Below are 25,869 nucleotides of genomic sequence, written 5' to 3'. Positions count from 1 at the left end.
CCCGCAGCGCGCAGCGTCCGGTCTTGTGCTTTGTTTGTGGTCACGGGATATTCAAATGAATCAAATGGCTCCAAGCACTATGGGACTTAACATCTGAGGTCATCAGTCCCCTAGAACTTAGAACTACTTAAACCTAACGAACCCAAGGACATCACACACATCCATGCCCGAGGCAGGATTCGAACCTGCGACCGTAGCAGCAGCGCGGTTCCGGACTGAAGCGCCTAGAACCGCTCGGCCACAACGGCCGGCGGTCACGGCATAACATAGGCGCACTGGGAATTAAGACAACATAGCCCACAGCCTTTGAGCCGTTCTGGTTTATTCAGAGAGACTCGACCGTTCTATAGGCATATTTATTCGTAAACAAAACGAAATCAAAATGTAATAATTAGGTATCCAAATCACAAAGCAAACTCAAAATTTGCTTTTTTCTTCAATGATTGTAAATAAAACTACTTACATTTGAAGCAATTGAAATCTTATGAAGACTGGTGCAGCTTTTTCTTTAGATAGCAGTTCAATATTGATAACTAATCAACTGCAAAAAACCGTAATGTTTCTATTAATACTGTCTGCCAGGTTATTAGTATATATCTTGAACAATCAACACATTTCCCTGGGATACACCTCAAGTTACTTCTGTTTCTGTCGATGACTCTACATCCAAGATAATATCCTGCTTGCTCCCTACAAAGCAATCCCTCACCTAGCCTCATGACGCAATGTCACCATATACTACTGCAACATAATAAAGAAAACAGAAGCCGATGGGAACGTACGTACACACAAAGAGCCCATTGTCCACCAAATGTTTCTCGTATTTAATAGAACTGATTTATTTCAAGCAAGGCCGATGATGACTTCCCCATTTAGCGCCCTAAACTACTAATCATCATCATCGCATTCAAGTACTGAATCAACACGGCAGAGAAAACTGTTATTATGTTGCAACAGAATCTGAACTTGGTGGGATCACATCATGAAGAAAGGCATAGAGCTATTCTGATGCGCGACCAGGCACTTACTAAGCCTCCAGCCACTTGTTACTTAATGATATTCGAATAGGCAATCAGTGGTGAAAATTAAGGCATTTGCTAAACGTCAACTAAGTGCAGATTAGCATCCTCAGCTCTCATTTTGGCAACGGATGTAAGAGCTGTTCCACTTCGTGTAACACACCTCTTGGCAGGAAAGCCACTTGATATCAAAGGATTATTGTAGACAGTTCGAAGATACTATCTTCTTGTGATGTATCCTGTAGTGCCGACTACCCATTGTGGTGTTCTCACTGCGTGTTACCAGAATATTAGCCTTCAAAGGCTATTTTAAAGTTCAGTGTGTACGAAAAGAGCGTTTTGTTAGTGCAGATTATTAGCGGAAAGATGCGAAATACGAGTAGAACGTCGGCAGTGAGAAGAACCTAAAAAGGGCTGATGCCATGACAGAGCGAGCGGGTGGTATCTCGCATCTGCCAGTCAACGAAATGCGCAGCGTTTATTTATATCAAGGACACTGACAAAGTATGCTGAGAGACAGCATACATTCGTTCTCGATTACATAGAAATCAGATCCCGGTTATGCGTAATTTCATTAGATTTTGCTTCCCTGGTACTGGTCGTCAGTGGCAAATATTCGTAAGTGTTTCCTGTACCTATATGGATATTAAGACATTTGCCGCAGGCAAATGCTGCTGGTAATAAACTGGACTCTTGTAGACTTTGTTGTTTTTGAAGCTTGGCACTGAAACACTGAACACATCCGTAGGTACTACTATGACAGAGTTCGTCATCCAGCACCTAAATATGTGTTATGTGTGTGTGTGTGTGTGTGTGTGTGTTTGTGTGTGTGTGTGTGTGTGTGTGAATTTTCAAAGGAAGCATTGGTATCAGAGAGCTCTAAACGATGTTATAACTAAGTGGTAAGATATTGTACGAAACGTGAGCTACTAAAAAGGTAAATGAAGAAATTTTTCTACGAAAATCCCTTGCAGTGTAAACCAGAGTAGTTACAAAAATAAAGCACTGGACTACCCGTCTCCACAATCAACCACCATTTGGAAATCAAGTTAGTTTAAGTCAAATGGTTCAAATGGCTTTGAGCACTATGGGACTTAACTTCTAAGGTCATCAGCCCCCTAGAACGTCGAACTAATTAAACCTAACTATCCTAAGGACATCACACACATCCATGCCCGAGGCAGGATTCGAACCCGCGAGCGACCGTAACGGTCGCGCGGTTCCAGACTGTAGCGCCTAGAACCACTCGGCCACCCTGACCGGCAGTTTAACTCATCTTTCCATTTTATGAAAACGGGTAGCAAGTAGGAAGGTGCATAGTTGATACGAGAAGCAAAGCACCTAAAATCCAAGCCTGAGTAACGCTTTACTGTTCTGTAAGAGAAGACACCTTAACACTCGCAATGCCAAGGGGATGGGGATTGTAATCTAGTCAGCTTCTTTACATTTTAAAATTTTGCAAAACGCGTATTTATCGTTTTTAATGAATTTTTATATACTAGGCAGGAGCGGTAACCACTGCGGCATCCGGGACGCAGGGGATGACTCCTGTCAGCTGCAGCGGAACATTAAGTGGAATCAGCGGCGACGAGCGGAAATGTGTGCTGCGCAAGGATTCGAACCCGGGATCTCCTGCTTATTAGGCAGGTGCCTTAACCATTGCGCCATGTGCAGGTGATATCAGTCCCCTCCTTTCAATTTACATATGGTGTTTCACAGCTCCGGGATCTGCGTGCTGTCTGTTCTTTCGAAAGAAAAAACGCCATGCTTTCAAATAACTCATTAGCCTGGCTGGGCAATGGATCCACTCTCTTCAACGCTAATGCACATACGTCCCACCTCCTGTGGGAATCTCTAAGTAGCGAACAGGAATATAATGGACAAGGACTGCAGATAGGTGGCGCTCGGTGGGAGTGTGGGTCGGGCGTGAGGCGCACCGAGATAGTCCGTGTAGTTGTGAAAACGCTGTATTTCAAACGGCGCGGTGGTTTCCGCACCTTCCTAGTAAGCAGGATATATCGGGTTCGAACCCAGGTTCAGTGCACATTTCAGCTCGTCGGCGCTGATACCGCATAACGTCCCGCTGCAGCCGATGGCAGTCATCCCTTTTCGATTTACGTATAGCATTTACAGAAAGTTATTGTCCACAAACCATTGCGTCACAGATGCTGTTTTATGACAGGGTGCTTACTGATAGAAACAGTCAGCCTATCCGTACTGTTCCTTAACTATATGCACTAACTCATTGTGACAGAATATATTCCTATACTTCCGTATTTAATGTTTTCTCAAGCGCCGTAAAGTGACCACCTCTAACTACGAAAAACGCTCCCACACCGTAATAAAACTTCCTCGCCGCACGGAGTGACCGCGTGGTTTGAGGCGTCATGTCACGGATTGCGCGGCCCCTCCCGCCGGAAGTTCGACTCCTCCGTCGGGCATTGCTGTCTGTGTTGTTCTCAGAATAAGTTAGTTTAAGTCGTGTGTAAGTCTAGGGACCGATGACCTCAGTAGTTTGGTCCCTTAGGACTCTGAGCACTATGGGACTTAACATCTGAGGTCATCAGTCCCCTAGAACTTAGAACTACTTAAACCTAACTAACCTATGGACATCACACACATCCATGCCCGAGGCAGGATTCGAACCTGCGCCCGTAGCGGTCGCGCGGTTCCAGACTGAAGCTCCTAGAACCGCTCGGCCACACCGGCCGGCGGTCCAATAGGACTTCACAGACATTTGAACATTTTTGAAAACTTCCTCCGTATTTCCCAGTTGGCGCTACGAGTCGAGATAGGCAACGTTCTCCGGGCGTTCGCCAAATCCACACCGCCATAGGGTATAGCATGTGATTCATCATCTCATTTCCACTCATCCGTTGTACCGTGGCGCCGCTATTTACACCATCTCGATACTCGATAAACTTTTATTTCAGAAATGTGTGGCTTGTGAGGAGTAGCTAAACCATTTTACACCATTCCTCTTATGTCCCTACGCACAGTAATTGTGCTAGTTCGCCGGCCGCGGTGGTCTAACGGTTCTGGCGCTGCACTCCGGAACCGCGGGACTGCTACGGTCGCAGGTTCGAATCCTGCCTCGGGCATGGGTGTATGTGATGTCCTTAGGTTAGTTAGGTTTAAGTAGTTCTAAGTTCTAGGGGACTTATGACCTAAGATGTTGAGTCCCATAGTGCTCAGAGCCATTTTGTGCTAGTTCGATTACTGGTAGGACTTTAAAACTCACGGGTGATTCCTTTCACTGATATCTTGCGATATCTTTCAGCGAACCTCCGCAGTTCTCGCGGTCGCTGTGCGCTAGTATACAAGAGATCTGCCTGGTCTTGGTTTGGATTCGGTTGTTCCTTCGTGTTTCCATTTCACAAAGACATAAACCATAAATGAGGTTAGGTGTCCCTAATGGACATGTCGCCCACGTGACATCCAATGACTAATCCTCGTTGGGAGTCACTAAGTTTTCCCTGACGGACCCAGTCTGCTGTTATTGCATGTCTATTGACTATTCAATGCTGGCCTGTCCGCCTATCTTGTCACCTGGTAGTCAGTTCCGCGTTGCACTCAGTGTCCGGATACTTTTGAACAAACAGTGTATTTTACATTGACTGACATCAGTATACTGACAGTTCGATGTGTCTCTTTTACACTTGAATAATAAGTTAAAATATTGAAAATGAAAGGTTACAGATTTTTTGAGCAGTTCACCTTTCCCACAATGAGTCACATCGAACAGCGCTGAGATTACAACTCAAGTGAGTCATGTGTGTCTCTGGACTGCATTCTATTCGATAATGTTGCAGAAGTGATTGAGGCAAAAATTGGAAACTTGGAAATTTTTCGTAAGGTCTTACGAGACCAAACTGCTGAGGTCATCGGTCCCTAAGCTTACGCACTACTTAATCTAAATTAAACTGACTTACACTAAGGACAACACACACACCCATGCCCGAGTGAGGACTCGAACCTCCGACGGGGAGAGCCGCGCGGACCGTGACAAGGCGCCCCAGACCGCGCGGCAGTGATTGAGGAACATCAGCCAAATCTTTGGTCCTAGTAAAATACAGCTGTCCACAACCCAAAGGTTGGATTGAATACTGATGTGCTTTATTAGGTATGGTTTGGTAGGAGATGTTATGCACTTGACTCCTCCAACCTCTGATATGCGTACCCAGCCTATTACAGCGGGGACACGGTGTTAAAGATGGATAATTAAGCACGATACAGTTTGGAATTCATTACACCGAAAAAACAAGGTCAGAGGTCATAAAAGATAGTTGGTTGCATGTCCATAGATCATTCGAAATTTTTTTTATCGAAATTGTGTGGAATGAGTCAGTTTGAGGTGACCGACGGGAAATCGTAGGACAAAGGAGATTTGAACCCCGGACTTTTGAATTTGTATTACGACACTGATCCACTGAGCGACGGAGTCTGTTAGTTGAACTAAAAGAGTTAATAAGAAATAACTTGTTCTGTTATGCCGAGCAGCAGATCGGGCTGATCATACTTCGCTTTTAGTTCGGATTCACAGGGGTTTTTTCCTGTGTTTATTTCAGATGAATATTTAGATGAACCTGGCACTGTTTCCGTTTTCTGTTGTTACGCAACGCTAACACTTTTGTTTCTTATTCTGTTGCAGGAAGCGAATGACTGACTACGTAACAAAACTGAAGACATTCCTCAGACTGTCAACTAACTGTGAGTATACGTTCAAACAATTGAGTCTTAATTATTGTTGCTTAACTTTTCAACGAAATTACGTCCAACCTCTTGGGAAATTGGCAATGCGCGCCCAGTAGATACTTTAGTACTTTCTGATTCATTTGAGATAAAATAATATGGTAGCTGGGAAGCTACCACGGAGATCATTGGAGGTTTAGAAAGATTCTTTAACAGACGAAGCGGTTTCTCGGTCCTCGTTGTCGGTCGTTCAACCTCAGTCCACAAAAGGCATCGGGCTGGTGCTGCCAAGCACTTTGATGTTCGGCTGAGAAGAACGGGACTTCGAAGGTGATAGTTTGCAGCTTTTAATGGAATCAACCGAATTTTATGTGTAACTTTCTATCCCACGAAGGAATAACTAGAAAAAATGAAATTGAGTCTTTTATGGTCTAATTTAAAGAAATGACTAAATATCCATAGCAATAAAACAACAATACTTGCCCAAAAGCAGTATCACGGACACGTGTTGTGATAGTTTACACTCATCGTGAAATCTAACTAGCCAGGTTTTGAATGTATCCGGCAGAAACCACTTTCCATAGATAAGTACACAGGACAAAAAAAAAATAGTCACCACAGCAGATAGCGTTTAACACTGTCCCTAGCCTCGATAGTGACCTCAGTTCGGCAAAAACCGCATGCACCACTCGTGAACTGGTAAAATTTTTGGAACGTTCAGTGGATGATATAGTAGGTATTGTGGCTAGATAATTTTTTAACGTGTAGACTCTTCATTGCCTTATTGGGATACAGTTATTGAAGTGGAAGGAAGGAGACGTCTTCGAGCTTTACAAAGTTTCTTATGTACGGATTGTTGCGTTGTTGAGAGTACTCGCCCCATATACTTAGGGTGAACTGCACCATCACGGCAGACGTTCTTCCGATACGGCAATGAATGACACACTATTCCAGCTGATATACTCGTCTCCTTAGCGTTTCAAGCGGCCAACTCCAGAGTCCAGACTCAAGGAAAGCTCCCTGGAAAAAGTAGTTTGCTATTAGTCAGCACGTATCGTCTCCAAGAAGGAATTTTTTGACATCAAAGCTAAGCGCACGTCATAGAAGACTGAGTAAGCCCCGTATATTGCAGAGACAGGATTTGCTTATTCTTAGCCATATTCTGGTTTGAATAATAATAAGGACACAAAGAAGTAATCTACACGGTAATCAATACAAATCACAACTGCCAATATCACGACTGCGCTTGTGCATCTATTAAATGTCTTGACATATCAGTAGTGCACTGAGTCGGTGCACAGTAGTAACAAGCTTCAGTGAAACTAACAAAAAGCTGTCGAAATAAGCGCGAGAACTAAGCATCCATAAGCAATACTGCCGTGTTTGCGAAGAGTGAAAATAATTTCAGCTTTTTGGGTCTATGGAGACAGGAATTCACAGTCTTAAACAGAAAATGCAATTCATTGGTCTGCACGCGAGACACTTACAACGATAAAGGGTAATTTGAGGACAGCATATGTCGTCTTTAATTTAACAAATGTATTTGATCGTGTAGACCATGCTATTATTTTGATTAGTTGGAATTATGGAATGAGGGTGAAAGCTCACCAATGGCTCACTTCATATCTACTAGAAATAAAGCTCCGGTGATTGCCTTGCAATGTTAACAAAAAATGAAAATATTTTAATTCCAGTGGTGTGCTGTACAGTGTGAATGTCACAGACTTCTGTTGTAGGCACTGTGTTTAATACGCATCAATGACCGGCATTGAACATTTATTCAGTCTGTTTTTGTCACATTTTTTACTTTCCTTAGATTGATTTTTAGTCCTAACTGTAATTATACATTTATAATTTCTATTTGTGTTAGCGTTTTGGTATTGTTCCTTTTCGTTAAAAACCGGGAATATTTTTTCCCTTGTACATGTTTACGATGATTGATTGTATATTCCGAAATCGATCAAATGTACTCTATGAACAATGTCAATAAAGTATGTCCTGAGGTAGCCTGTAATCTTTCACAAAATAACAAAATCTGTTTCTTTTATCGAAGTTGTTGTTTTACAGACCTCTTGCAGGATTCTAAACAGTAAGAAATATTTGGGGTACTTTCTGTAGGGAAGTCAGAGGTCAGATGAATCCTCTGTCCCATGGCCGATCCTTGCTCTAGATGGAGCTGTAAGCTACAGCCTTAGAAATCCCTCCACACAACAGTAATTAAAATTAAAGGTGATCAGTAATGCTGTGGCAGGGGAACTTAAAACCATTTCGTAGGCGAATAAAATTCTTTTCTGTCTAAATAAAGTGGATTCCGTTAAACTTTTAAGGCAAATACGGTACACAATTCAAAAGTTCGTCTTATACACTGTGTAACGTATATGCAACCAATATAACCTAGGTACAAGCAATATATCTATGCTCGTCAGTGAAAATGGACTCGATAAGCAACCTGAGTTATCAGTAAACGGAATCTAACCAGCATAATACTGTGTGGTTGTTGTATGAGTGTCAGTTTCACTGTGATTTAAGTCCTCAACAGATTGTTACAAGAAAAACTTAAAAGTAACATTTGAATGAGCTATCTGATTGCGTATTTGAATATGAAAAACCACAGGAACAAATAAACGTGTAACAATGAATACCTAAGCTATCTGACTGCGTTTTTGAACAAGAATTTACAAGTGATACAGAATCTGGCTTGTGCAGTGTAATTTACTGGATTAAAGTACATGACAAGTTGTGGTGTCTCTGTTTATCCCCTAAGTTTTGTACTCACCTCTTTAGAGGCCTGCCTTTCTCCATGTGGTTTACAGCAATGCGCAGCAACGTGCAGCAGCATCGGCTAAAGCTTGTTGTTACTAAGAATGAATTTAACAATAAGGAGTTTGCTTGGGCCCTGTTAACAACTAAATAGCTTGTGAGAAAGGATTTCATAAATTAAGTCTATTTAAAAACTTCAGAATCATCATGACCAATAAAAGACAATGACAATTACAATGACATAGGGATCAATAATGGCTGAGTGCCAGATTAACAAATTATTTCAATTTCAAAATTACATTAATATATAATAACTACAGCATATTTATTAATTAGATGCGGAGAATAATTATTATTATTTGGAGTATAAGGAGGCTTCTTTCACTGACAAGCAAAACATGGGATTATTGCAAATTCGGACTAACAATCACTAGCCTAACCCTGCAATTGTTTTGCGCTATGCTTGCCAATTTTACTTTGAATTCCATCTTGAAGCGTAGTTAAACCATCTAAATGTCTCCTGGTCATATAAATTAAATCAGGCCTTGAGTGTGGTAAGATCTGCCATGACCGACGTGAGGCCAGCGTGACACGTCTTCTGTCTCCGAGTCCTCGACCGACACCACTACTTCCACTCTCGCAGACAGACCTCGTCTCGCAACAACACTTAGAATCGCCATTCCATGTTTCGCCCTCAGATTGTTACTATCAATATATCAATGCTTAGCCGGCCGCTGTGGCCGAGCGGTTCTAGGCGCTTCAGTGTGGAACCGCGCTGCTGCTACGGTCGCAGGTTCGAATCCTGCCTCGAGCTTGGAGGTGTGTGACGTCCTTAGGTTAGTTAGGTTTAAGTAGTTCTAAGTCTAGAGGACTGATGAGCTCAGATATTGAGTCCCATAGCGCTTAGAACCATTTGAACCATTTGAATGAGAGCTTACACAATGCAAGGAATAGCGCTAAGTTGACTATATTGTTTTCAATGTAATGGGGAGTTATGATACACTCCTTACAACTGGTGCGTAAAACTTAACGAGGAAAGTAAGTTTCGTGTGATGTATACTGCCAAGTAAGATAGCTCGATGAAATTTGGACCCTGCATATAAAGAACTGCTACAGTATAGTTCAGATAGAAATACTTAATGAGACGAACAGAAATGACACTTTTATTCAAATACAGTGATTACACTGAAATCACTGCGATTTGTGATGGTCTCCTGGACATTGCAAAATGTGGGACATGGTTCTTAAAAGGGTGTGTGATCAACACAGATGCCAATACATGCTCTGCAACGTGTTCCCATGCTGGCCACGAGTTTGATACGGAGTTCTTATGGTTGGACGCTGCAATCCTTCATCAGCGCAGGATGGTAGTTGATGCATTGGACGTGTTGCAGTACGTCTTCCCAACACGTACCACACGTGGAACGGGCAGGTCAGTCCATTCGCCGAATATCCTCTCGTTCTGAAAACTGCTCCACCTGCACTCTTCTACGTGGTTGCGCCATGTCATCCACAAAAATGAAATGAAGTCAGAGCAGAGTGCACCCCTGAAAATGTGCACATGGGGAAGGGATACCGTGTCACCATAATACTCGCCGGTGAGTGTGCCGTGTTCAAAGATTGGGAGGTCAATAAGTCCATGAAACATAACATAACACCTGGACGACCGCAACCATAATGTTCGACAGTGTTCCTGCGAGTGTTACGTGCTCACAGCTCTTACAGAATGAGCGTACGTCAGGAATCACTACTCAGAGTGAATCTGCTCTCATCACGTGATCCCGCTCCTAGTTTTTCCAGTCCCAATGATCGTGGCACTATTGCAAACGGTGCCGCTGATGTGCAGGTGTCAACGAAACACAACGTATTGATCTCCTGGCAAAGAAACCTGCCCCATGCAGTCGCCGTGCCACTGTGGAACGTGAGATTGCGTTCCTTGCAGCCCTGTTCAATTTGATTTTAATTGTACCCAATGATTGACGTGTGTCCCTTCTTACCGGCTGCACAATGCGGCGGTTATCTGCTGTTGCAGTTGACCGTGGTCGATCACCACCTCTCCTTCGGGCAGCAATATCTGTATTTCGGAACGCTCTCCACGCACGTGAAACGATACTGTGAGCAAAACCAAATTCCTGGGCTGCATTCGTCACACTTCGTCCTTCTTTCCGTTTCCTGAAAATTCTTCCCCGTGTGAAGGCATCTAAATGTTGTCTCCGAACCATACTGTACTTAAGAACAGCATCACAGCGCATCGTGACTGCTCGCTGATTGACGCAAGATGCCTTTTCCTGTTCCTTCAACTGCCTCGTGTTGAGGGGCCCGCCTTTTTGGCACTACAGCCACGTTGATCTCACGATATGTGACGTTCGGCTCTCTGTGCACGCTTGGGAGTCCTCTCGCAACATGCTCTCGCACTTACATTCATTTCCAACGAGTAATAAATAAGTTTCACCACGTTACGTAGCTCGTCCTTAAGTTTTGCAGAGCAGCGTGGACTGGTAAATGGTAAATCAGCGCTGATGCATTGCAAAAGGTGAACCTTCTCAGAGTCTGCGCCCTACACTGGTACACAGGCCGCGAAGCGGCACAGTGGCTGCAGAAGCCGCTGGCGGAAGCCGCCGAACGAGTTTTTCCTCGCTGCGGAGTGAGTCACTGGCGAGGTAATCACGGAGCCTGTACCCCCTGCCACGTACGAGTGATTGGTCGTCCTCTCAGACTCGTCTTGCGGTCAGCTTGCTCCGAGTAACCTGTTGCTACCTTACACATGTTCCGCCTATTGACAACCTGCGCGACATCGGACAGCATCCGCCTTTAAACATGCTAACAAAGGCAGCCTTCAAGTTCTAGAGGACAATTTGCTCGGGACTGGCAGCCGCTGCCTTTGTGGAATCGGCTAAGATACCCCTGCTGCAGGTTCATGGTTCACATGAGAGGTCTATTACAATACGTCCGTTTTTCTACATACTGCCACCACCTGTCAACGTTGAAAGGCAACATACGTTACATCTTACAAACAAGAAGCTTCATGTAATCTCACATTTATTCCACATCAAACATACTATTGTTTGAAAATTTCAGAAATTCGCAACCATGGGAACTACCAATGTCTTACGTTAGTATTCCAAATAAATAACTGCTCAGGATGAAGTCGGAAGTAGACGCATCACAATCGCAACTGCAAAAAATTAATAATATTGGTTGATAACTCCATGAGGCTGTGCCCGGTTCATGTTATTGCATCTGGAGAAGTCTCAAAGGTAGAAAAGTAGGAAGACCGGCAGAGTATCGATGCTTGGTTTACAGGATTATCAATTGACTCTCAACATAAAGGCCGGCCGCTGTGGCCGAACGGTTCTCGGCACTTCAGTCCGGAACCGCGCTGTTGCTTCGGTCGCAGGTTCGAATCCTGCCTCGGGCACTGGACTCGCATTCGGGAGGACGACGGTTCAATCCCGTGTTCGGCCGTCCTGATTTAGGTTTCCCGTGATTTCCCTAAATCGCTCCAGGCAAATGCCAGGATGATTCCTTTGAAAGGGCACGGCCGACTTCCTTCCCCGTCCTTCCCTAATCCAATGAGACCGATAACCTCGCTGTCTGGTCTCCTTCCCCAAACAACCCAACCCAACCTTGCCTCGGGCATGGATGTTTGTGATGTCCATAGGTTAGTTAGGTTTAAGTAGTTCTAAGTCTAGGGGACTGATGACCTCAGATGTTAAGTCCCATAGTGCTTGCAGCCATTTGAACTATCACCATCAAGGTAACATATGTGCATAAGCATGGGAAAGACATATTATTGCGTGATTACATGATTACCTAAATATCAATGGTATCATTCACATCCATCTGAGGGTAAGCGTACGGGACCGATTTGAAATGCGACAACTACACAATATCAATTGTGGGGAAGGCAGATGCAAGATTGAGCTTTATTCGGCGAAACCTAGTTCTGTCAATATTTAAGTATTGCTCCTACATCTGAGACTCTTGCGTGGTAGGATTGGTAAAGGAAATAGAAAATGTTCAAAGAACAGCAGCGAGTTTCGTCTCAGGTTCGTTTAGTAAGCGCAAAAGTTTTACTGAGACGCTCGTGCAACTCTGTTGGCAGACTTATATAATACGAGAGTTTCCACAAAGGCATATAGGTCCTTGTTATTTAGTATTTGTGAAGCCCTGACTTCTCTTCCTTTATTTACTTCTTAATTGCATTTATTTTAACTATGTCCCATATCCTAGAATGTCTTTCAGACTAGAAAAAGATAGTAACATCAAGATTCAAACTCGGTAAAATGGACCTCTCAGTAAAGATAAAACGAATTGTACCACCTCGTAGGAAAAGTATAAGAGGAAACTCAAGTTCTTAGCAACACTAGGACACCGACAATGCCGAAACAAACAACCTGATTTATATTTAAGGCAACATGAATGAGTGAGCCCAGAGCATGGTACGAAAAAGACCCTCAGAACATCTCTGGGCTGAAATTCACGCTGCACACAAACGTTTCACTGGACTATGTGTGCACTGAAGGCCTTGCATCTTTTTAAAAAAGGAAAATCATTTAGCATCTGAAAAAACTACATGCATCATTCTACCGTTGTCCAATTTCTTTGCTGTTTGGACCACTGAAGACCTGCAGCATTGTTTGCGCTGTATAGCAATCGCCTTCTACGAGATAACTAACTCCAAATACCCATTGCACGCAATTCCCTTAGCGTTGTTCGCTTGGAAACTGCTTGAGATGATGGACCTGACTTCACTGACAGCAACAATGTTCCTGTGGGTTTGAAACTGATGTTCATTGGTAAAGCCTTAACGCTCGTCTCCATCCCTGCCGCTTAGGATCTTTTAAAGAGGGCGTGCTGAAAAGTAACGCTTTTGAATTTTTTTGTATGAAAACTCTCAAAGCTTTTTAAATAAAACTAACGTTATTAACATTCTACATCTTCATTCTTCGTGTCTCCATATCTGCAGCCCTCTGCCGCTTGAGGGCTCCGAATTGCAGCGTGTAACATGGCGGTGTGTGAGGTAACTATGTCGGTGCGGGAAAAAACAGCGTGCTGTTACCCGGTTTCGAATTCGAAAAGTTCGTTCACGCATGACGATGCGAGACCACAAAAGAGCGCTGCAACGTCTGCTACAATCCGACGCCTTGAGTTCACTGTCATCGATCATCCTCCATACAGCTTGGATGCAGCCCCACCTGATTTTGATCTGTTTCCAAAACTTAAAGAACACCTTCGAGCACTTCACTTTGATAGTGACGAAGCGATACCAGTAGAGGTGAGGTGAGATTGTGGCTCCACAAAGTCAAACATACGGCATTGACAGTATCGCGGCTTAGAATGTTACTAACGTTTGTTTTACTTATCGCGGCAGGCAGGGGGGGGGGGGGGGGGGGGAGAAGGCTTTTAAGACGCGAAGAATAACGATTTATAATGTTAGTAACGTTTGTTTTACTTAAAAGCTTGAAGAGTTTCCATACAAAAAATTCGGAGGAATTACTTTTGATCACCCCTCGTGCCATCAATGGCTGCGAGTAGCACACCATTCCTTGTGGATATGCTGGTCAGTCCTCGTTGAAATACTTACAAGTCGGGCAACTTTATACGCGGTGAGGTCATGGCTAAGTCCAAACACGATAGCTCCTATCTGCCATTCGCATCCACCCATCTTACTGCTTACTGCGTTGGTTCCATACAATCGACTGGCCCATCGACACCACTTCACTGCCATGATTTGCGCCAGCGGTCGAGGGTAACATGGCCACCTGGTACCATTTCTACGCCGAGACCAGTGTGTTCTTTGAAACAGGATGACATAATGTTTCGTCCCTCGATATTATATTCTGCACGTTTACGAAAAAAGACATCTGCATCTACCTCTACATACATACACCGCAGACCACCCTACGGTGGGTGGCGGATGGGACCTTATACCACTATTAGTCACTTCCTCTCCTGTTCCACTCGCAAATGGAGCGAGATACAAACGACTTTATGAAAACCTCTGCACCAGTCCTAAGTTCTCACATCCTATCATCATGGTCCTTGTATTGTATGTTAACCAGGGACCTAGAAACGACAGTGAGGCTCCGTCCCCGCCGTAGCCGCAGTGGTCCGCAACCCCACGACGACTACCGCAGTCCACTTCACCCCTCCGCCGCCCCACACCGCACCCAGGGTTTCATGGTCCTTATGCGAAACGTACGTTGGCGGCAGTAGAGTCGTTGTGCAGTCGGGCTCAAATAGCGATTCTCTAGATTCTGGCAATAGGGCATTGCGGAAAGAGCATCTTCTTCTCTACAGGAATTCGCATTTCAGTTCACGAAGCATCCCTGTAATACTTTCTTCCTGATCTAACCTACCGGTAACCAATCCAGCAGCAGTCCTCTGAATTGCCTCCATTCTTCCTTCAATCCGACATGGTCGGGAAATGCTCGAACATTACTCAAGAGTCGGTAGCACGATCGTCCTAGACGCCGTCTACTTTATGGATGCGCTAAACTTTCCCAAAATTCTCTAGCATTCGCCTTCCCTACTACCAACCTAAAGTGCTGCTTTTGACTCATTAGCCTTCTGACTGGTTTGATGCGGCCCGCCATCACTTCCGCTTCGTGTCAGAACAGCACTTGCAACCTACTTCCTCAATTATTTCCTGGATGTATTCCAATCTCTGCATTCTCTACAATTTTTACCTTCTATAGCTCCCTCTAGTACCATGCACGCCATTCCCTGATATCTTAACAGATGTCCTTTCATCTTGTCCCTTCTTCTTGTCAGTGATTTTCATTAGTTCTTTCCTCTCACATTCTGCGCAGAACTTCCTCATTCCTTACTTTATCAGTCCACCTAACTTCAACATTCGTCTGTAGCATCACATCTGAAATGCTTCCATTCTCTTCTGTTCAGATTTTCCCACAGTCCATATTTCACTACGATACAATACGTCGTGACGATCAGTCCTGCTGTTAAGCATATCACTGTTCTCATTCCTGATACTTCTCATTATTTTCATCTTTCTTCAATTTACTCTCAGTTCATGTTCTGTATCATTAGATTGTTTATTGCATTCAGCAGATCCTGTAATTCTTCTTCATTTCCACTGAAGATAGCAATGTCATCAGCGAATCTTATAGTTAATATCCTTCCGCCATGAATTTTAATCCAACTCTTGAAGCTTTCTTTTATTTCCATCATTGCTTCTACGATGCATAGATTCAACAGTAATGGAGAAAGACTGCACCCCTGTCTTACACCATTTTTAATCCAAACACGTTGTTCTTGGCGTTCCACTCTTATTCTTCTTTGGTTCTTGTGCATGTTGTATATTACTCGTCTCTCCCAATAGTTTACCCCTTTTTTCCTCAGACTTTTGAACACTTTCTTTTCCATTCTTCTGTATAGTCGTCTTGTTAGCAATTTGGATGCATGAACTGTTAAGCTGATAGTGCGACAGTTCTCGCACTTGACGGCTTTTGCAGTCTTCAGAATTCCATTTCAATCTCTTTGCAGCGTTACACCTCGATACTTAATAGAAGTGATTGCGGCCAGCTGCATCCTCCTAATGCTGCAGTCTGTAATGGTTCTTTATTTACGTGACCATTACGGCACTCCAACCCCAGTTCTCGATACCAGTAATATCGTACTACTTTACTGAGAAGTAACAGACATATTTTTGTGACAATATTCACATTTAGTTTTATTAATGTATAGGTACTCCGATGTATCGATATATTACAGTGTATTCATTTCTGTGAGACTGTCATAATATTTGACTTACTTGAAACCGTTTTGGCACGAATGCGCACAGAGCAGTCTTTATTTCACTTTGCAGGAGTTGCGTTGTTATTTCGCTTTGTAAAAGAACAGTCAAGTCTTGTGTTTGGTTAAAGTGGAAATTAAACATATTAAAATTGATACAAAACTGTTTTCTTGATGATGTGACAATTAAGAATAAGTATATGTATTATTTTTGAGAAAGCTTTTGACAATGTTGACTGGAATACTCTCTTTCAAATTCTAAAGGGGGCAGGGGTAAAATATATGGAGCGAAAGGCTATTTACAATTTGTATAGAAACCAGATGGCAGTTCTAAGAGTCATGAGGCATGAAAGGGAAGCAGTGGTTGGGAAGGGAGTGAGACAGGGTTGTAGCCTCTTCCCGATGTTATTCAATCTGTATACTGAGCAAGCAGTAAAGGAAACAAAAGGTATTAAAATCCAGGGAGAAGAAATAAAAACTTTGAGGTTCCCCGATGACATTGTAATTCTGTCAGAGACAGCAAACGACTTGGAAGAGCAGTTGAACGGAATGGGCAGTGTCTTGAAAGGAGGATATTAGATGAACGTCAACAAAAGCAAAACGAGGATAATGGAATGTAGTCGAATTAAGCCGGGTGATGCTGAGGGAATTAGATTAGGAAATGAGACACTTAAAGTAGTAAAGGAGTTTTGCTATTTGGGGAGCAAAATAACTGATGATGGTCGAAGTAGAGAGGATATAAAATGTAGACTGGTAATGGCAAGGAAAGCGTTTCTGAAGAAGGGAAATTTGTTAACATCGAGTATAGATTTAAGTGTCAGGAAGTCGTTTCTGAAAGTATTTTGTATGGAGTATAGCCATGTTTGGAAGTGAAACATGGACAATAGATAGTTTGGACAAGAAGAGAATAGACGCTTTCGAAATGTGGTGCTACAGAAAAATGTTGATGTTAGGTGGGTAGATCACGTAACTAATGAGGAGGTATTCAATAGGATTGGGGAGAAGAGAAGTTTGTGGCACAACTTGACTAGAAGAAGGGATCGGTTGGTAGGACATGTCCTGAGGCATCAAGGGATCGCAAATGTAGCATTGGAGGGCAGCGTGGAGGGTAAAAAGCGTAGAGGGAGACCACGAGGTGAATACACTAAGCAGATTCAGAAGGATGTAGGGTGCAGTAGATACTGGGAGATGAAGGAGCTTGCACAGGATAGAGTAGCATGGAGAGCTGCATCAAACCAGTCTCAGGACTGAAGACCACAACAACAACAACATATATGAATTTACAAGAAGTTTAAGAAAAATGTGGATCGTGAACACCAAGTCAAAAATTATTCCCACCATACCATTGTTCTGATCTGGGATTGTTTGATCATTAAGAATTTCCTGAAAAACGCATTTGTTAGGTCTTCAAATATTGCTAAAATACAGATCTGGACCTTCTAGCAGTCAAAGTGGAATCACCCTAGAATCAACAAATGAGTCATGACAACTTCGACCAAATCTACGTGGGAATCCATTCAAGATAAGAGCCAAAATTAATGACTTTTTTACGGTGACTTCATTATTTCCATTCTGACGATACCATCCACAGTCAATTACTTTGTTGTTGCCCGATAAAGCGAACATATGCTGTGCGAGCAACATTATTAATCTGATTTCTAACCTACTTTGCAAGTGGTAGTATTGTTAGAAGTCGAACATTATATTTCTACATTTCTACAATTAGAGTGAGCTGGTATTCATCATACCAAATAGGATTTTGTATACGGTATCTTATACAGGGTGTTACAAAAAGGTACGGCCAAACTTTCAGGAAACATTCCTCACACACAAAGAAAGAAAATATGTTATGTGGACATGTGTCCGGAAGCGCTTAATTTCCATGTTAGAGCTCATTTTGTTACTTCTCTTCAAATCACATTAATCATGGAATGGAAACACACAGCAACAGAACGGACCAGCGTGACTTCAAACACTTTGTTACAGGAAATGTTCAAAATGTCCTCCGTTAGCGAGGATACATGCATCCACCCACCGTCGCATGGAATCCCTGATGCGCTAATGCAGCCCTGGAGAATGGCGTATTGTATCACAGCCGTCCACAATACGAGCACAAAGAGTCTCTACATTTGGTACCGGGGTTGCGTAGATTAGAGCTTTCAAATGCCCCATAAATGAAAGTCAATAGGGTTGAGGTCAGGAGAGCGTGGAAGCCATGGAATTGGTCCGCCTCTAGCAATCCATCGGTCACCGAATATGTTGTTGAGAAGCGTACGAACACTTCGACTGAAATGTGCAGGAGCTCCATCGCGCATGAACCACATGTTGTGTCGTACTTGTAAAGGCACATGTTCTAGCAGCACAGGTAGAGTATCCCGTATGAAATCATGATAACTTGCTCCATTGAGCGTAGGTGGAAGAACATGGGGCCCAATCAAGACATCACCAACAATGCCTGCCCAAACGTTCACAGAAAATCTGTGTTGATGACGTGATTGCACAATTGCGTGCGGATTCTCGTCAGCCCACACATGTTGATTGTGAAAATTTACAATTTGATCACGTTGGAATGAAGCCTCATCCGTAAAGAGAACATTTGCACTGAAATGAGGATTGACACATTGTTGGATGAACCATTCGCAGAAGTGTACCCGTGGAGGCCAATCAGCTGCTGATAGTGCCTGCACACGCTGTACATCGTACGGAGACAATTGGTTCTCCCGTAGCACTCGCCATACAGTGACGTGGTCAACGTTACCTTGTACAGCAGCAACTTCTCTTGACGCTGACATTAGGGTTATCGTCTACTGCACGAAGGATTGCCTCGTCCATTGCAGGTGTCCTCGTCGTTCTAGGTCTTCCCCAGTCGCGAGTCATAGGCTGGAACGTTCCGTGCTCCCTAAGACGCTGATCAATTGCTTCGAACGTCTTCCTGTCGGGACACCTTCGTTCTGGAAATCTGTCTCGATACAAACGTACCGCGCCACGGCAATTGCCCCGTGCTAATCCATACACCAAATGGGCTACGGTCGCAGGTTCGAATCCTGCCTCGGGCATGGATGTGTGTGATGTCCTTAGGTTAGTTAGGTTTAAGTAGTTCTAAGTTCTAGGGGACTGATGACCTCAGATGTTAAGTCCCATAGTGCTCAGAGCCACCAAATGGGCATCTGCCAACTCCGAATTTGTAAACATTGCACTGACTGCAAAACCACGTTCGTGATGAACACTAACCTGTTGATGCTACGTACTGATGTGCTTGGTGCTAGTACTGTAGAGCAATGAGTCGCATGTCAACACAAGCAACGAAGTCAACATTACCTTCCTTCAATTGGGCCAACTGGCGGTGAATCGAGGAAGTGCAGTACATACTGACGAAACTAAAATGAGCTCTAACATGGAAATTAAGCGCTTCCGGACACATGTCCACGTAACATCTTTTCTTTATTTGTGTGTGAGGAATGTTTCGTGAAAGTTTGGCCGCACCTTTTTGTAACACCCTGTATACATGCATCATGGAGATGGCCCAGGGCGTATCAGTGGACTGGCCCTTAGGTCGAGGAAATGAGGTTACACAGGAGCTATCGAATAATATGCAAGTAAAGGTGTTGTTCGTCGTGGCGTTCTCAGTGACGCCCGAGACTCCCGGAGGAGGAAGCTAGCGGTGCGCGGGCGATTGCCAACACAAACGCACCGCGACTGCAGGTTGTGCGGCAGCCGGCAGCGCTGTCTGCGCGCGGCTTCCGGCGCTGTGGCTGTGCGACCCGCACCTTGCGCTGCGGGCTGCCGACCCAGGGTCGACGACCGGCGTAGCTCACGCACCGCCACACACGCGTGCGTGTCCCGGCAGGACGCCGGGACGATCCGCGTCCAATTGCATTCCGCCGGTAGCCGAAAGCGTGATGGGACACGCGTTTTTTGTCAAGGAGATGCGCGTGGAAATGTCCTGTGGCGGACTCGGCATTGTGTGATGCGAAGCCTTTGATAGCCTTAGCCCCGTTTTACATGAGCGACATTCTCGCCAAAATCGACTACTTGTCGTGGGTGCGTGTCATGTTTTTGCGTGTATATCATCCTTCAAGTCGATCCGTGACGTTAGTTGTTAATTGAAGATGCTGAGGGTGGAGTTATAAGATCGTGAGTATGCTGCACAATGCGCATGTGCAGAAAACTTTGACAGATTTCGTCTGCCAACAAAGGAAGTTAATCCACTTTCGCCGATCACACTCCTGCCATAGTAAAGTATTTTGTTCATTCTTAATTCTTATTTTGTTGTTTGCTTTGTTATTGTTACACATTGCGAAGGTCGCTCGATGACACAGTATTTTTGCTACTATTGAACTTCAACACGTGAGAAGAAACATATGAAAACAAAGAGTTATTTAAGTTTTACAATGCCTGGATAAAGAAAAAGTTTATACCGTGCATAAATAAGAACGGTAATTAGATAAACATTTCAATGAAAGAGTTTGAATAGTAGAAAAGTCAAATTGGTTCAAATGGCTCTGAGCACTATGGGACTTAACATCTGAGGTCATCAGTCCCCTAGAACTTAGAACTGCTTAAACCTAACTAACCTAAGGACATCACACACATCCATGTCCGAGGCAGGATTCGAACCTGCGACCGTAGCAGTCGCGCGGTTCCGGACGGAAGCGCCTAGAACCGCTCGGCCACCGCGGTCGGCTACAAAAGTCACATCTGTTTAACAACGAAAGCATCTTGAAGTTTTCCCGGATGATCGAACATTCTATCATTAATCGGGAGTGCATCCGGGAAATCAATAACTCTTGTACCCATACTACGGCCATTCTCAATGTGAGCCGATTGCACGATTTTTAAAGCACTTTAACCGTGAAGTAAACGTGCATGCGTCAAAAATAGCACTGTTGGTAACAAGAGCGTCACTCATAGATAAAGCTTTACGCCTTTAAGAGTGAAACAAAGCAAGCGCAGCGTCAGCGAACCCACAGTGCTTACAAAGTATATGGTTGATTATTATGGACGGCATATGTTGGAATACCAGACAGCGAAGACCCACTGTATGTCCTTTGTGAGTGCAGACGTGAAATGAGCGGTTTTCATGATTTGTCTCCGCTCTCAAAGGATATAGTCTAGGTATTCACTGCCTGGCACTCCAACATATGCCATCCAAAATAATCAACCATTTATGTCTAAAGCACTATGGATCCCCTGATTTGGCCCTTACTTTGTTTTCTTCTTAGAGGCGTAACGGTTTATTTACGAGTGATGCGCTTGTTACCATTAGTGTTTTCTTTGACGCGTGTGCGCCTGCTCCACAGTGTAAAGTGCTCTAAAAATCTTGCGCCGGCCGGGGTGGCCGAGAGGTTCTTCGAATCCTGCCGCGAGCATGGATGTGTGTGATGACCTTAGGTTAGTTAGGTTTAAGTAGTTCTAAGTTCTAGGGGACTGATGACCTCAGAAGTTAAGTCCTATAGTGCTCAGAGCCATTTGAACCTTTTTTTTTGTACACGTACACTGGATATTTATTAAACAGAAGTCTTTATAGTCGTTATCTTACGCCACAGAGGTTCTGAATACAAGGAATGTGATCTCAGGTTGTCGGTTGTATTGTCATTGCCAGTTGCGTTTACTTAGAAGTGACGGAGTTGGGTTATGGTCAAACTACTGAACAGTCAGGAAATAATTAGCAGAACACTGAAATCCAAACGCAGAGAATTTTGAATTTTGGAGATACGATATTGTAAAGTTTGATTTGAGATGTGTGATGATATTCTCAGGTGATCTTGTCGCTGCATTGCTTGCTTGCGCGTCTTTTCTGGTGTGTTTGAAAAAGGCAAAGTCTTACGCTCTCTCTGTATCCGTTGGGATTTGTTCCATTGTCGAAACGTAATTAAGCAATATTACCTGTTCACGTGGCTTGCTCTCAGAAGGTATAAATTTACCGCTCATTTACCATTTCAGCAACTAACTTCATGACAGAGTAGAAGTTTTGTTAATAGGAAGTCATTTTTATAAAGACAGTTTTATAATTGTTAAGGGTTAGAATTGTACAATACAGTTTTTGAACAGTAGTCTCTTTTTTTAATCGTTCAATAAATTCAAACAATTTAATATCTTCCACCGACTCCTCACGAAAGTTTCAGTTCCTAACTGCGTGTCGCCGCATTGCACTGAGGGGGACACAGTCATTCAGAAAAGCATAACGTGCTTAGCATAGCTGCACGTCCTTGCACTGCGTTGCACTGCGCAAGGCTGTCCTTTCTTTAGCTCGTTGCTGCTGCGCTGTGTTTTTGTTTATCACTTTCCAGCAGTACGGAGTTTCCGTTGCCACAGGTAAGCCATGAAAACTTATTAAGGCCAGTTTTACATTAGTCAGGGCACAGTTAAATCATTCTCGGTCGAGTTTTGCATTTCAAAATTAACATCAGCTTCAGCTTAGGTAAAGTTCATTGCAAATCTCATTTCTTATGCAGACAGTCTCATTCTTACAGAACAGTGTTGCATTCGCGTGTCTGTCTTTTAATGTCTAGAATTTTATTTAGTCAGTTTTCATACGTAAATTTAGAGGGAATTTTCACAGGAGCGGTTTGGACAGTTGTCTTTCCAAAATTCGATTGGTAATTTTACGAAGAATTTTAGTTTTGTTAGCATTGTGTGTTGTAACTGCAAGTCACAAACTGTGGCGTTACGCGTTGTGGCAGTGTTCACTGTACTGCACAATAAAGAATCTCACACAATAGCTTTCTAGGATACAGTTTTTACGCTTTCTTATTATTGTTGGTAAAAGTTACTTACAACACAGTTACATAATTTCAGAAATTTTTCGACTTTTTATCATATGGCCTTGACGTAATTACACCACTTGCCATTTTCAGGCATTACAGTACAGACACCTACGAAGTTAAACAATAGAAAACAAGTTCAGTTCAATTTAGTTCACAACAAGCAAACAACTTTTTTATAAACTTGTTACAAAATATATTAAAATATTGAAATCCACGTTATTCCGCTCGTTCCCTGGAGCACTAATGGTAGGTTTGCACCTTTCCTGAATTTCCGTCTGCCGAGTGGTTCTTATTCCAAATACCAAAAACTTAAGAGTCTTATGATTACCACATTTTAAAACAACATAGTCCGTCATATACTTAATATGTTCCGTATGTTAGAACTTTCTGTCGAAATTTCTGAAACCGGTTTTGTGAAATCTTCTGCTGAAAAGTTTATCAACACTGGCAACTCAAATGTCGTCGTGTTATGTATTTCTATCATATAGTGCATACTGTTAAATGTTAATTGCAAAGTTCGTTTACGAAATGTATGTTATTTGACTATAATGTTAAAACATATTAACGTGCTACACTTCTCAACGTAATAAGTGCTACACTGTGTACTTGTAAATATATTTCAGGCGAAACATTGCTAGATTCACTGATTTAATACCGAACATTACGTACGTTGTATGTGTTACAAGAACAGAAGTCAGACCTTGAAGCAAAGGAACCATTTGATGATGGAGTGTCCTAGAACAACCTTGACCTCATTTTGTGGCAGCTTTGACATCTGATTGTGCAGACAAAACAGGAATGACTCAGACGTAACATACCTGATGGTAGTACCATGGATGTATAATAAGGGGAAGTGCCGCTACAGACTTACTCTGTACGTTGCTTTGAAGCTGGCACCGCCACGCCGGATGCCCCGAATCGTTAGCATGCTACTATTTACGACTGCTTCTTGTCCTTAATTTCTATCGTGTGTACCTAACAGTTGTTAGAAAATGTTACAGTGCTTAAGTGAATAGTGACAGGAAGCCACTTTTCAGATGTGCTACTAGTCTGAAACGCATATTTGTTCCAGTAATAACCACATTTGGCTTCGTTAATGTAACTTCCTTTTTGTTATACGTTTCCAATAACCAAGAAAAGGAGGATACGACGTGAAAAGGTTGATTCCGGAATCCAGCATTTTCTTTACACGGACTGACTAAACTGATGTTGGGTCTATGTCCTCTTCCTGAAAATACTGACAGTTTCAGATTTTTTCTTCTCACAGCGTTCATCCACACAGTTTTTCGAGATGGCCTGGTAGGCAGTCTGAGGTCGATTGTTAGAAATGAAACCATTACAGTAAAAGTAAGCAGAGCATCTAAAATTATTGTGTATAAAAGGAAATTCTGCTTGAAAGAGTGAGTGAAATGTAATCCTTCACAAGTCAGACTAGAATCACAATGACATCGGTTAGTACAACTGTAAATGATGAAGCTACCATTTATGATAAAACAAATCCGCCCGAAGCTAATGTCTGGGGCAACTGACATGACGGACGACGACTTCAAGTTTGTGACGTCATGACATCTCCCTTATTATACCTCCACGGATAGGAAACATGAAATCAGGAAGACCGTAGTGTCTCTACATTTAGCTCGTGCAGATATCAACAACGCATCCACCGTCCCCAGGAATTTGCTTATGTAAGGCAATATGGCGCCAGTCCCACCAGGTTAGCCGAGGGCGCTAACGCGCTGCTTCCTGGACTCGGGTAGGAGCGCCGGTCCCAGATCGAATCCGCCCGGCGGATTAACGACGAGGGCCGGTGTACCGGCCAACCTGGATGTGGTTTTTCGGCGGTTTTCCACATCCCACTAGGTGAATACCGGACTGGTCCCCCTGTTCCACCTTAGTAATCCAGCCACCATCTGACACTAACATCACCCTTTCATAGTAACATAGCCGACCCTGCGTTGAAATAAGACAAGGGCCCAAAGAAAATGATGAAGGCAATATGGCGGCACATCGTCCAGAATGAGCAATAATAATGACAACAATAATCATTATCGATCGCGTTTATTACAAAAATAGACGAAATTGGTGACGGTGACACTGCTCCTTAATTTTTAGTACAAACTAACCAGTGCTGCAGATACCGGCAGATTCTCTCGCAGATATCATTATCATCGACTGGTATCTACGCGCGAAGTCAATAATACCGTGGACACCCGTGGTTACACTGTATCTGTGAACACCCAGACGTTTTCCCTAAAACTCTGGACTCAGCAGAAGCTACGCTCACGAATCTCTGCTGCAAGAAGCTAAAGACGCATCGTTAGGAGTATCTGTTTGAAAAACATCGGTCGAGATCAACTGACCTAAAAAGGTTGACTCATTATTTAAATCTATGTGAAAAATATTCGAAACGCTCCTGGTAATTGAAATTCTGAAAAATATTATGGAAGGTTAATAAGAAAAAGTAAATTGCCTCTGATTGCAATTACATAGTCCTTCAATAGCGTGCACTGTCAGATTACAGTCTGAAGTAATTCCTTTTTTTCCTAGTCAATCATACGCCTGCTTTTCCTGCAGCCCCCGACCGCTGTGGCCGAGCGGTTCTAGGTGCTTCAGTCCGGAACAGCGCTGCTGCTACGGTCACAGGATCTAATCCTGCCTCGGGCATGGGTGTGTGTGATGTCATTAGGTTTTTTTATGTTTAAATAGTTCTAAGTCTAGCGAACTGATGACCTCAGATGTTAAGTTCCATAGTGTTTATAGCCATTTGAACCTGCAGCCCCGTTAATGGTGACAATATTAGCATAGAAACAAGTTAAAGTGGTTTTGACGTTGCTCCGTCTCGTAGCCTTTAACTACAAGCGGCGCCTGCTTTT

The 25,869-nt window shown here is 43.3% G+C and overlaps 1 protein-coding gene across 1 annotated transcript in view; it reads left to right on the top strand.

The window, feature by feature from the left end:
* The window catches only part of LOC124607477, a 290,949-nt gene that overhangs the window by 143,631 nt on the left and 121,449 nt on the right, over positions 1–25,869 (top strand). The window contains exon 2 of the mRNA XM_047139833.1: positions 5,671–5,729. The gene's annotated coding sequence lies outside the window, so the exon portion shown is untranslated. The remainder of the gene's footprint in view (positions 1–5,670; positions 5,730–25,869) is intronic.

Source organism: Schistocerca americana, chromosome 3 (assembly GCF_021461395.2).
Source record: "Schistocerca americana isolate TAMUIC-IGC-003095 chromosome 3, iqSchAmer2.1, whole genome shotgun sequence".
In the NCBI taxonomy this organism is placed as follows: Eukaryota; Metazoa; Arthropoda; class Insecta; order Orthoptera; family Acrididae; genus Schistocerca; species Schistocerca americana.
The sequence above is the reverse complement of the archived record's forward strand: the minus strand, read 5'-3'. Positions and strand labels throughout refer to the sequence as shown.